Here is a 12,261-nt window from a genome sequence, read left to right as displayed (position 1 = left end):
CTCCAATCCATGTTGTACCCACTGCAAATTTCCCTTTCTGAAACTTGGGTTATGGCATTTCTTGCTCCAAAACTGTTAATGTACCTGCCCCATGTTGTCTGAAGTGTGTGGTCCTGGAACCTCTGAATCAAAATCCACACTGTCTAATAAAAATGCATATTCCTAGGCCTACTGACCGAGTCTGAATCTCTAGGATAATAGCAATGTTGAAGGACCAACATTCTGCTGATAAAGTACATGTCCCTTAGCTAGTTTCAAGGCCCTTCATGGTCTCCCTTGATGGGATTTAAGCCTCCTTTCTGGCCCCTATACCCTGAGTCCTCACCTCTACTCTATAGTGTGTTCTAACAGCAACCCACTGTCATACTTCAGGACGTTGGCCATACTTAATCTCAGCCTAGAATGTCCTTTTCTGCTATGATATTGAAACTTTGTGACTTCAAGGTCCAGTCCAAATGTCACCTCCATGATGCTCTCTAGCTCCCTTAATTTCCCTTCTCCTTTTCTCTTTTGTCATAATTCTATTTCATTCTGCTTTGTGTTTCCTCCTGTGGGTGAATGGTGTGTGCACAGTCTAGGCCCATAATGTGGTAGGTTCCATGTAATGGTTATACTTAGGTCTTCCTTGGTGCCTGGTGCTGTGCCTCACAAAAGCACCCCATCTGAAATAAACCACAGAATCTTGAAAGACAATCATGCTTTGTTGAGATTCAGGATATAATTCAAGCTTGAATGGGTACAAGAGAAATGTTATGTACTTGCTGCCAATTTTAGGACTCTGCTTCAGCAAGCTCTGCCTCTCCAGAAGAGAGGGGGAACCTGCAGCAGAACTGAGAGAGGATGGGTGCCCTAGACAGTTCACAAAACCACTCTGGAGAAGGGACTCAAAGAATGCAGTGGAATGTTTGAATGAATTGTGTAGTGGGTGAGTGGGACTTAGAGTGCTCCAAAATCACATAATGTAAGCCCCTCTTGTAGTTCTCTAAGAGACCTGGTCATAAAATGGGGTTTGCACTCCCCTGGAAAAGTAAATGCCTCCTCTGGTCATACTTTTGCACATTGAGACATCTTCTTCAACTGGACAAAATTAAATAGTGAACAGAAATCTCTCTCAGATGGTCAGAAAAAGCGATGAGCCTTGGGGCGGGGTGGGGGGGAAGGGTAGTGAATGCACATCGGTAGAGGTCATGGAGTCTCATCACAAAATACTAGGGAGACGTGTCTACAAAACCCATGGTGAGGACAGTGCTAAAATTACTGAGATCTATGCATGATAAATCAATATTTCAAGAATAGACCTTTTTCTGAAAATTATTTGATAGGTTAATGCAAAAATAGTACCCACAAAATATATACTCATCTAATGGGAGTTTTAACATGGGAATCAAAATTAACATATCCTAGAACTTAACGTTGCTGATAGATCCTGAACTTGATTTTCAAAAGGAAGAAACATTGAAGGAATTTGGAAGTTTCTATGGAAAAAAAATAATAATAACATTCATTTCAGATTTATAAAGATGGAGGCAGAAAATAACTTTTTGTTAACCAAAAGTTAAAGCCAACAAACAGTAAAAAATTACCCAAACAAGGACAGTATATTAATTTATTTTAAAAGTTCATATAAATCACAGACTCGCAAAATGCAACATGTTAAGCCTCCTAAAAGTTCTGTGTAGGTCACCCAGGATGAACACGCCCAAGTACAACCTGTAAGAATTCATTTATGAAATGTGACTACATTGTTAGGGACTATAGTGACATGTTGATTGTTCAAGATAAAATTAAAGTACATCTGCCAAAGAAGCTTAATTAAAATGTTCATAGCATAGCCCCTCTGAGGCCTTGTCTTTTATAGAAGTTGGTTCCTTTTTACACTTGACAGATGATACTAAATAAAAACAGAATCAAATTCAGTGAGCAGAAAAGGACAGACAAGTCCCTGGATTTATTAAAACTGTACTGCCTACTGGCCTTTAGTAATATTTTGCAAAAAGTTGAAGAAAAAGCCACAACATTGAGAGGAAATAGGGAATTTTTGAATGGAGTTTCAAAAGCAAACTTTCAGTTTAAACTGGATGAAGGACACAGGTTAGTTCAGGAACATAGGTTAGTTAGTTTTGTGAGTTGGGTGTCTTCGAGGTGTTGCAGGAGAACACAGGTAGCCTGAATGGCCCCAGGGTGGCCCCTCACACAAGGGCCCAAAAGGCATGGAGGAGAGAAGAGCAGATAAGACTCTCACAAAGTCAGCAGGAAGGAGAGCTCACATCTCACTGGAGACCTCAGGCATTTCTGAGCAGAATCATCCTCTTAAAGACCTCTGCTGTTCACAAAAAGTGCCATTATCTGATGCTGTCAGATAAGCATTATGGAAAACAATTTATAACAACATATGCCTTTCAAGAATGTTCAAACGTTTTGTGCAACTCTTCCTGTCAGTTGAATGACACCAACATGATTTATGTCCATTCCTGTGAAGTCGTGAGTCCCTTCACACATCTTACTACCCTGCTCATACGTTCCTTTTCAGAACTTTGAAGGTTTAAGGTGAAATGGCTAAGCAAATGTAAACATGAATCTTACCAAGCACCTGGGCCTGACTGCACTGGGTGCTTAGAGAGAAATAGAACAAGCATCATGGTGGTGCCTTTATTCACTCATTCAGCTGTATGAACAAGTTGCAAGTGGAAGCAGAAACTCCCTCTGGGACAGGAGAAGGTGGAAGGGAAGTTGCCTGGGCAGTCACATCTCCTGCCTCATCTTCTCTGCAGGGGAGGGAGGTGGGGATGAGGGACAAGTGGGGCAAAAGCATGCAACATTATGCACTGTGAGGAGTCAGGGAGAAAAATGGAGAGGACAAAAGCCAAGCCTGCAAGACTACCAAAACACAAGAAAAGCTAAATCTGTGTGGCTTTATTTTCTCAGGACTAGCCTGAGTGAGAGAAAGGAAGCAAGTGGAGGTGGCATAGGTGACAATCTTGGGTAGGGACTGGCAGAATGGCTGAGTGCAAAGTCAGAGGTCAGGGGCCTGTGGGCATCAGCAAGTCATATGGCCAAAGGCTGTCTTCGCTGCCCAGTTCCTTCTGTTGACATAGGCACCTCTAAAAACTCCTTAATCTCAAGTGTTCCTCTCTAAAATGTAGACATAATGCCTATTCTACTTCCCCATTGGGTTATAGTGAAAAATGATTGAGGAAACTATCTTCAAATGTGTCACAAGCCTCTCTGAATTATCAGAAACAAGGTCTGGCATTGCCAGCAGGACATGGGTCTAGTGGGAAAATGCCAAGCTGCACCAGTGAGATTGAAAGGAAAGAAGTTCTAATCCAATCAGATCACATCTGGAGAAGGGGATGTGTTTCCAGCCCAGGTGGAGCAGGCCTGGTGTTGCCCTCTGTGCTCCCCCAAAGTATCCAAGCTTGAAAGAGTGTGTGGCCTTCTTGGCATGTGCTATGCCACATTGCCTTAGAGAAACCCCACTCACCCCCAGACAGATTTAGAAGACCCTTGGAGGGCCAGCCCTTTATTGCAGTTCAAGATCAAAAGCAGGGGTTCCTATCAAACATCCAAAGGTGTCCATTTCCAGAGCTGCTGGTGGCTTTGTAGGATAGGTGGAGAACATATATCAAAACCACCATCCAAATCAAATTGCCACCTGACTTAGCCTAGGTAGCCCTCTCAAACTTCTGAAACAGAACAAATCAGCTGCCTTACAACATTAAAAAGAAAATATGTTCAGATTTTTTAACCTAAATATATGTGGAGGGATGTGGAAAGAGAATTTGAGTTGCCTAATATTCAAGTTAAAATAAACTTAGTCACTCTTTTGCTCAAATCCATTAATGCATGCAAAGCTCTTCAACTGCTATTTGACAGGGGCCATTCTAGCATATAGTGTAGGGAGCAAAGAAGAAACCAACAATTTCTCACTCTAAAATATACTCTGTGAACCCTCTCCAAACAGCCAGAGGGATGATTCTCCTCTTCTGCCCACTCCTTACCCATCTGCTCTAGGTGTCAAACCTCCCTCCAGCCCCTACACTAGGCCTTGGGATCCTCTAGTCTATTTGTCATTGTCCATGGTTCCCCTACCTGAAATGTACCTCCACCCTGAACTGCTTAGAAACCCCCAACTCTCCCATCAATGTTCTGTTCTAATATCACTTCTTTCATTAAACCTTCTTACAAATTCCCAACAGCCTCATTATATATTGCTTGGTTATGCAAGTGATGTCTGTAGTCTTTTTCTGCCCTTACCTTAGAGTTACAGAGGTAAAGGAACAAGTTGGTAGACAGCACAGATAGGAACACTGAGGCCCAGAGGAGACATGCACTGCCCTTGGTCCCTGTGGCTCGTGCTGGGAGTCACCACCCACACTGCTTTGAGGAAAGGATTTATACCCTCAGCTGCTAGAAGAAGCACTACAGAAAAGCTTGAGTCCTCAGTTTCTCCTGAACAAATGCTCTGAGCCAGCAGAAGTCACCTTCCTTCCTACAAAGAGTTTGTGTTCCCCCTTATTTGGAAATGATAGAGGCTTCTCTTCTGTAAGATAACATATACTCCCATCAGGCTCTTCCCCATTGCTCCTCCTGGCCCTTAAGCCAATAACCAGGGTCAAGTTACTAGATAGCCTAACTGGGAATGTGCAGAATGTGCAAAGGGAGCAAAAGGATAGTGCTCTGAAGGAACCACAGTGCTTATCTACATGTATGACAGGATCTTGGAGGGTACTCATGGGACTGAGTTCTGAGAGTGCTGGGATAAGAAGGTGGGAATTACCTTCAGCTAAGAGTGACAAGATTGAACAGTCAGCAAGACCCCAGGAGATGTTGGAAATATGCAGGTAAGATGGTGCCTAGAAATATGAGAAAGCAATGGTGTACATTAAGTAAAGCAGAAATGCCATAGCCATGGGTGGGTGATGGAGGAAGCCTTCAGAATGCTTCCTATTGTACTTGTCCCCAGCAGGACACACAGGTCAGGGAACTAAGGGGTGGAATTAGGAGCGACCCACTATCATCACTCTCAGAGACCACTTGGGGAATATGTGCCGAAAAGCTGGGCTCAAGCAAGGTTCCCTGTTCTAAAGGAGACAATATACTCCAGGAGACACAGCAAGAGTGCTACTGAGCTCTAAGCCATGGTAGCCATCTGAGAGGCTCCTGAAGCCCAAGAAACCACTGGAACCCCGGAGAAGCTGCTCCCAGAACCCATAAGAGAAAATGAATCAAAGTAAAACAAAGAGTATACTTTGATGGATGCTGTCATTCACTGCTCAGATACCCACTTGAGAGGTAAGAAGTCACCATGCTGAACCTGCTCAACAGAAGATGTAAGTTTCTTATACAATAAGGTGAGAATGAGTGACCCATTTGGGCTCCTCTTGTGCTATCTTGTGTGGTTTTGGTGGCGGATGGTAAGTGGGGATGCAGCAGTGGTAGGTCAGTAAGGGCATGAGGGGGTCAAGACCCTCAGGGCTAAAGATCTAGATCTTGTCACCAAGTCAGACACTGGCCCAGCAGAGTGGCTGGCTAAAGGTGAAAGAATCTGGAAAGGACAGAAGAGGAGGCACAATTGATAAATTTCCACTGGGGCCCCCAAACCAGCTACAGTGATGGGCTTATAATTTGCCTCACTAAACTGTCTCTTCAAATTTTCCTCCAGGATAGGGTTGTGAGATAAAATATAAGTTTCCCAGTTAAATTTGAATTTCAGATAAACAATTAATGGTTTCTTTAATATAAACATGCCTCAAATATTGTATGGAACATACTTATACTAAGAAAATTACTCATTGTTCATCTGAAATTCAAATTTAACCAAGAGTCTTATATTTTTATTTGTTAAATCTGACAACCCTACTCTAGGAAGAGAAACCACTGGAAGCCTGAAGGAGCTACTCCCAGAACCTATAAGAGAAAGTGAATCAAAGTAAAGCAAGGAGTATACTTTGGTGGCTGTTGTCATGCACTACTCATATACCCACTCCAGAGTGATGGATTCAATCCCCTGGCTACTGGGATCTTCGTGGAAGATGGTACACAGCAAGAAGCCCTCTCTGAAGGTTGTTCCAAGTAAAGAAAATCACCTTGCCAAATTTATGCCTCTCTCCAAGGACAGCCGGCACCTGTGACTGATCAGCCCATGAGTTTGACACTATCCCTTCACCCCAATTTGAAACAGGCTCTTTCCAGCTCTAAAACTCTGAGGCATTGACTGAGACCTTTACAGTAGGCATTTAACTGTAGCTTCTCTCCCTGCCCAATCCTGCTTCCTTCTCCTGATTCCATAGGTATTTAGCCTGTAGGTATTTACTCCCTAATACTCATAAGTCCCACAAGCTAACCTCCATCTTAGGGTCTGCTGCTGTTGCACTGGTTAGAGACTCCTCAGTCTTTAAGGACCCCATTGTAATCTTGTCTCCAAAAGCATCCCCTTAAAAGCAAGACACATTCATTTTTAGAGCTTATTGGTACAAGGCACTCAGCATATTCAGATGTTATGGTTCAAAGATGAGCAAGAGATAATTCTGTGTTTCCAAGGCAGGAAAGGGATAATGCCCATAAATGAACCACAGCACTTAACTAGATCAGCCTGGATGTTGAGATGTCATTTCAAATTTCCCCTGTCTATTCTCCCACAAACCCCTTCCTCCTCCAGATGTCTTTGTTTAGGTTCTTAGTCACATCATTTCCCCAATCTATTAACCTGGAAACTCTCCAGTTATCTCTGACCCCTATCTTGTTGCACCATATCCACATAACCCCTTATGTACTCTTCTTTCCTTCTACTTAACTTTCCAACTGCCCCTGTCTGAGAACTCCTTGTCTCTCATCTGGCTCTTCTTAGGATTCTTGGCCTTTTTCACTCTTCTACCTTACCCATGCTACTGCCAGGCAATTCTTCCTTCAGTGTAGTTCTTACCTCATAACAGGAGAACATGAGTCACAGTGATGTAAAACTTAAAGAACGAGTATGTGGTTCTCCCTGTATGATTTATCTATGCCATGTGACCAGGAATATACTAGATAGATGCTGCTGTGTTAGCCTGGATTCTCAGAGGAGTGATAACCAATCAACATATAACTCATGTAAACAAGAAGTAGTCCTGCATTATTGTAACCCCTGAGATTTTGGGGACTTGTTACCAAAACATAATCTAACCTTTCCTGAAAATATACTCTACCACCCAAAGTGCCCTCGAGTCTCAGAAGTAGTACTTCATTTGGCAAGTAATGGCGTGTTATTTCACAATGTTCAGCTGCAAGGGCAGTTGATGAACTTTAGAATAGCCCAATATTATGAACTGCTACAAATGGGTGGAATTAGACAAAGCTATTTGGTTTTCGCCTATTGCTTCAATTTTCAGAAAATGCCCAGAGTTATTGCACTTGCATTTTTATTGGCTTGGTGAAGAGAGTTGGCAGCATCAAGTGGCCCCTTGTTTAAAACCACGTCATTACTTATGTAGAGAGCATAACAAGTCAGAGAGAAAAGAAATGTTACAAGGAGACTTCTTAGAATACTGGCAAAAAGAGGAGATAAAATGAGAACAGTTGTTTCTAAACAAAGGCACAGGAGACAATGTTGCCTTAGTCTTTGACTTTGTGACTTTTTAAAAAATATAATTTATTGTCACATTGGCTAACATATAGTGTGTAAAGTGTTCTCTTGGTTTTTTGGGTATATTCCCATGATTTATCACTTACATATAACACCCAGTGTTCATTCCAACAAGTGCCCTCCTCAATGCCCATCACCCATTTTCCTTTCTCCCCCACCACACATCCACCCTCAGTTTGTTCTCTGTATTTGTCTGTTATGGTTTGCCTCCCTCCCTCTCTGTTTGTAACTATTTTTCCCCTTCCCTTACCGCATGGTCTTCTGTTAAGTTTCTCAATATCCACATATGAGTGAAGACCTATGATATCTGTCCTTCTCTGACTGACTTAGTTCACTCAGCTTAATACCTTCCAGTTCTATCCATGTTGCTGCAAATGGCATGATTTCATTCTTTCTCATTGCCAAGTAGTATTCCATTGTATATATAAACCATATCTTCTTTATCCATTTATCAGTTGATGGACATTTAGGCTCTTTCCATAATTTGGCTACTGTTGAAAGCACTGCTATAAACATTGGGTTACCTGTGCCCCTATGAATCAGCACTCCTGTATCCTTTGGATAAATTCCTAGTAGTGCTATTTCTGGATTGTAGAGATGTTCTATTTTTATTTTTTTGAGGGACCTCCACACTGTTTTCCAGAGTAGCTGCACCAGTTTGCATTCCCACCAACAGTGCAAGAGGGTTCCTGTTTCTCCACATCTTCACCAGCATCTGTAGTTTCCTTAATTGTTCATTTTAGCCACTCTGAACAGTGTGAAGTGGTATCTCAGTGTGGTTTTGGTTTGTATTTCCCTGATGATGAGTGATGTTGAGCATCTTCTCATGTGTCTATTGGCCATCTGGTTGTCTTCTTTGGAAAAGTGTCTATTAATGTCTTCTGCCCGTTTCTTCACTGGATTATTTGGTTTTAGGGTGCTGGTTTTGGTAAGTTTTTTGTTACAAAATTGATTAAAATGACCAGTCCAATTTCCTAGAAGTCTGAAAGCAGATTATAGTCTGCTTAAACAAAAGCCACACATTTTAGGTCTGTGGCCAAAAAGAGTTCACAAGCTAGTCTCGAACAGCCTGTGTTCTGGAAATGCTTATGATGAAATTGTGCAAAGTTCTTTCATTGAAGAAACTCAGAGCACTTTGCAAATTAAAATTAGGAAAGGTTACATTGAATGAAAAAAAATCATGTTTACATACAATATTGGTATTAGAATTTATCACTTTATGGGGCGCCTGGGTGGCTCAGTCGGTTGGGCGACCGACTTCGTCTCAGGTCATGATCTCGCAGTTTGTGAGTTCAAGCCCCGTGTCGGGCTCTGTGCTGACTGCTCGGAGCCTGGAACCTGCTTCGGATTCTGTGTCTCCCCCTCTCTCTGCCCCCTCCCCTGCTCACACTCTGTGTCTCTGTCTCTCAATGATAAATAAATGTTAAAAAATTTTTAAAAAAGAATTTATCACTTTACAAAGAAAGATTAATATAATTCCTTTAAACCGGGTATGCAGTGAAAGCATTTAACATAGAATTTCATTTCCAGAGTATTCCATCCCAAGTCCTCTTCTGTATAGTAGTTTATAAGGTTAGATTTTTTTCAAAGGATTAAATACTTGAGAGTAGTGGCTGAGAAGCAGCACCTGTTTCCTCCAATTTCCTCAAAGTGAATATAACTTCATGAAGAAGAATGAAGACCAGTGGTTAGGCCAGTGACTTAAAAAAAAAAAATACAGCTTTTCTTACTAGGAATATACCATAACCAAAAAGGCCACTGGACTGTCATTAATGGTTTTAAGTTAGAGCAGAAATAAGAAAACAATTTGTTTAGGGTTGGAAGAAGGTTGCCTACTGCCAACCTTCACTTCACAAACAAGGAGACCAAGGTCAGGAAGACTACATCTTACCCAAGCTGTTTTAGCTAGTAAGTGCCCAACTGGAATTACTATGCTACCTCCAGACTAATAGGTCTGCACTCAGAAGCTGATTCTGAAATACTAATGCAACAGGCAGCTAAATAACTGTAGACAAGGGGAAAGAACTGTTGGTCAGAATGTGTCCTGGGCAAACCATTTGGACTCAGTGGACCTCTTTCCTTATCCATACAATGGGGCTAAATATTGCCTGCTTTGCTCACCAGGAAGTACTGGTTGGGAGACCAAATGAGATAAAGTGTAGGAAACTTCCTTAAATGTTGAATAATAAATAATAATCCCAATTTGTTGAACACTTGGGACATGACAAACATTGTGCTAAGCATCATTTCATTATCACAGCATACATTATCACAAGCAAGAAAGCCACTATCTTCATTGTATATATGAAGGTAAGACTTTGGCTAAACAGTTCACCTAAGACCTCATGGATTTGAATCAGATCTAGTAGACCCCCATACTCGAGCATTTAATTATTAATAGTACCATACAATAATTGTGCTATAATATTATATAATGTAATACTATAATACTACATTATATTACTATAGTACATTATATTACTATAGTAGTGCTGTAGTGCATATTACTATATCACTACAGTATACTGTATATTACTATACTAGTACATGTTATACTATTATATAATATCATTAGTATTACCTATGATACATATAATACTAATATATAGTATTACTATTTATATAATAATACAATAATAGTATAATAATACTGCACCACAAGATGCATAGCTAATGGTAATACTTGACATTGCATACACATATTGCCAAAAAGGAGATATTTATCCTAATGATCCTACATCATAACAACAAAAGATTTTATTATTTTCCTGATTTTTACAAATAATTATAAATGCCCTTTAAACTTTTTCAAGGATATAATTGCTTTGTTTTTAACAAATTATAATGTCACCTCTTTTAAAAAATGAATTAGTAAGAAAATAGGTTTATCAAAAACAAGACTTCAATAATTTATTTTTTGTGCCTAGTATGGGTTTTACAAAATATTTTTCTTGTATATGAATGTGTAGTTTTAAAAGATTGATTTGTTACCACATTGAATTTAAGTAAATTCAACTTTTCTTACACTCTATGATGTTATAAATTGCAAATTGCAACGCTTAACTCAGATTGGGCTCCATTTACAACTTCTGGACAACTCACTGAAATAACCTCCTCACAGAGTATAATGATCAGCCTTTGTTTTGGATAGACACTCAAATAACTGATTTCCTATTTGTTTTCACTTTTTAACAAGTTGTGACTTTTGAAAATAAATGTCTAGGCTTTTATCAAAGAATCCTTTGATTTTCTCAAGTAGTATGGGGGGGATGGGTTTGCTCAACTTTAAAAACTTTTGTCATTTTTGTTTCAACTATGACTAAGAGGTAAGCCTTTGGTGAGTAACTGGCAACTTCTACCTGTTCACTCCCTTCCCTTCCCCAGGGGTAATGAGGACATCAAGAGTTTTAGTGTTTAACATATATTCTTTGTATTCTCATCATAAAAAAAAAATAGCAGATCAATATGACAAATGAGTAAACCAGAAGATGGCGTTGAAGATTAGCAATCACATTTTACAGCAAGGTAGATGTGAAGTTTCAGAAAGTATCATGCAGTGACTATTGTTTTGCACTTCTAAACCTGGCACAGAGGACACGTGTAGAAAAATGCAAAAAGCTCATTTGCCATTATTCTTAGCAATCTCTTTCTGTCTGTTGTTTGAGAACACTTTAAGAAAAAGTAACCCATTGATTAAAATGTAATGCAACATGAAAGCAGTGACCTTTTATTTGCTTTGTTCACGTAAGTATCCTAAGTGCCTACCACAGTCTCTGATAGGTAGCATGTGCTCAAGAAAGTATTTTGTTGAATGAATCAGTGAAAGGAGAAGAAAGGAAGAAAAACAGGTTGTGACTAGAATTTTCTTTGAACACAACTTTGTTGTTTATTACATAGACTCTGATAATGGAAAATTGCTTGGGTGAATAAAAATATGGCATCCTGTTAATTTCTGAGAAAGTCTTTTAGTTGTAGGAAAAGCATACTGAATCTGTGTCTCACTGCCTGTTTTGCTCTAGACTAAACTTAGCTTTATCATTGAGTAGGAGACATTGACCATATATATAAGTTGAAAAGAGAAAAACTGAGAAGTAAGTGAAATCAAAAGCTTTTCAAAAGTTGCAAGTTGACCTAGGGTGGTGGTGGTCTAAAATCATATAGAAACCAGTGATCTGACGGTTTACCTGAAATTGCTAAGTACATAAACATGTGGAAGCATCCAAGATGCTCTGGTGAAAGCTTAGTGGGCAGGTGCACAGGGAGTTTAATTTTAACATTAAGGATATCTTGGAAAATTAAGTATTATCACAGTTCGATTTAAATAGTATTCCTTTTCTGGACATTTATAACCCACTAGAAATTTGCTTCCTACCAGATTGAGGTTAAAACTATGCCATTTTAAGGTGAACTGAAGTCCAGAGGCAATTAAGTGTTTGGATACTTCAAGACTCCTCCCCCAACTCATTCATGTTGCCATAATTGACTTTGGGGTCTATGCATTGTCTGTCTGAGTCACCTCAAGGCAATTTAATAGATACAAAAGTCTGTAAGCATTTCAAACATGTAGATAGTATTTGAGCCACAGTTTATTGTTCAAAGTATCTGAACCATGTTTTTCTTCTTTTTCTTTTTAATGA

Source organism: Neofelis nebulosa, chromosome 6 (genome assembly GCF_028018385.1).
Source record: "Neofelis nebulosa isolate mNeoNeb1 chromosome 6, mNeoNeb1.pri, whole genome shotgun sequence".
NCBI classification, from domain to species: Eukaryota; Metazoa; Chordata; class Mammalia; order Carnivora; family Felidae; genus Neofelis; species Neofelis nebulosa.
Note: the sequence above shows the minus strand (reverse complement) of the source record.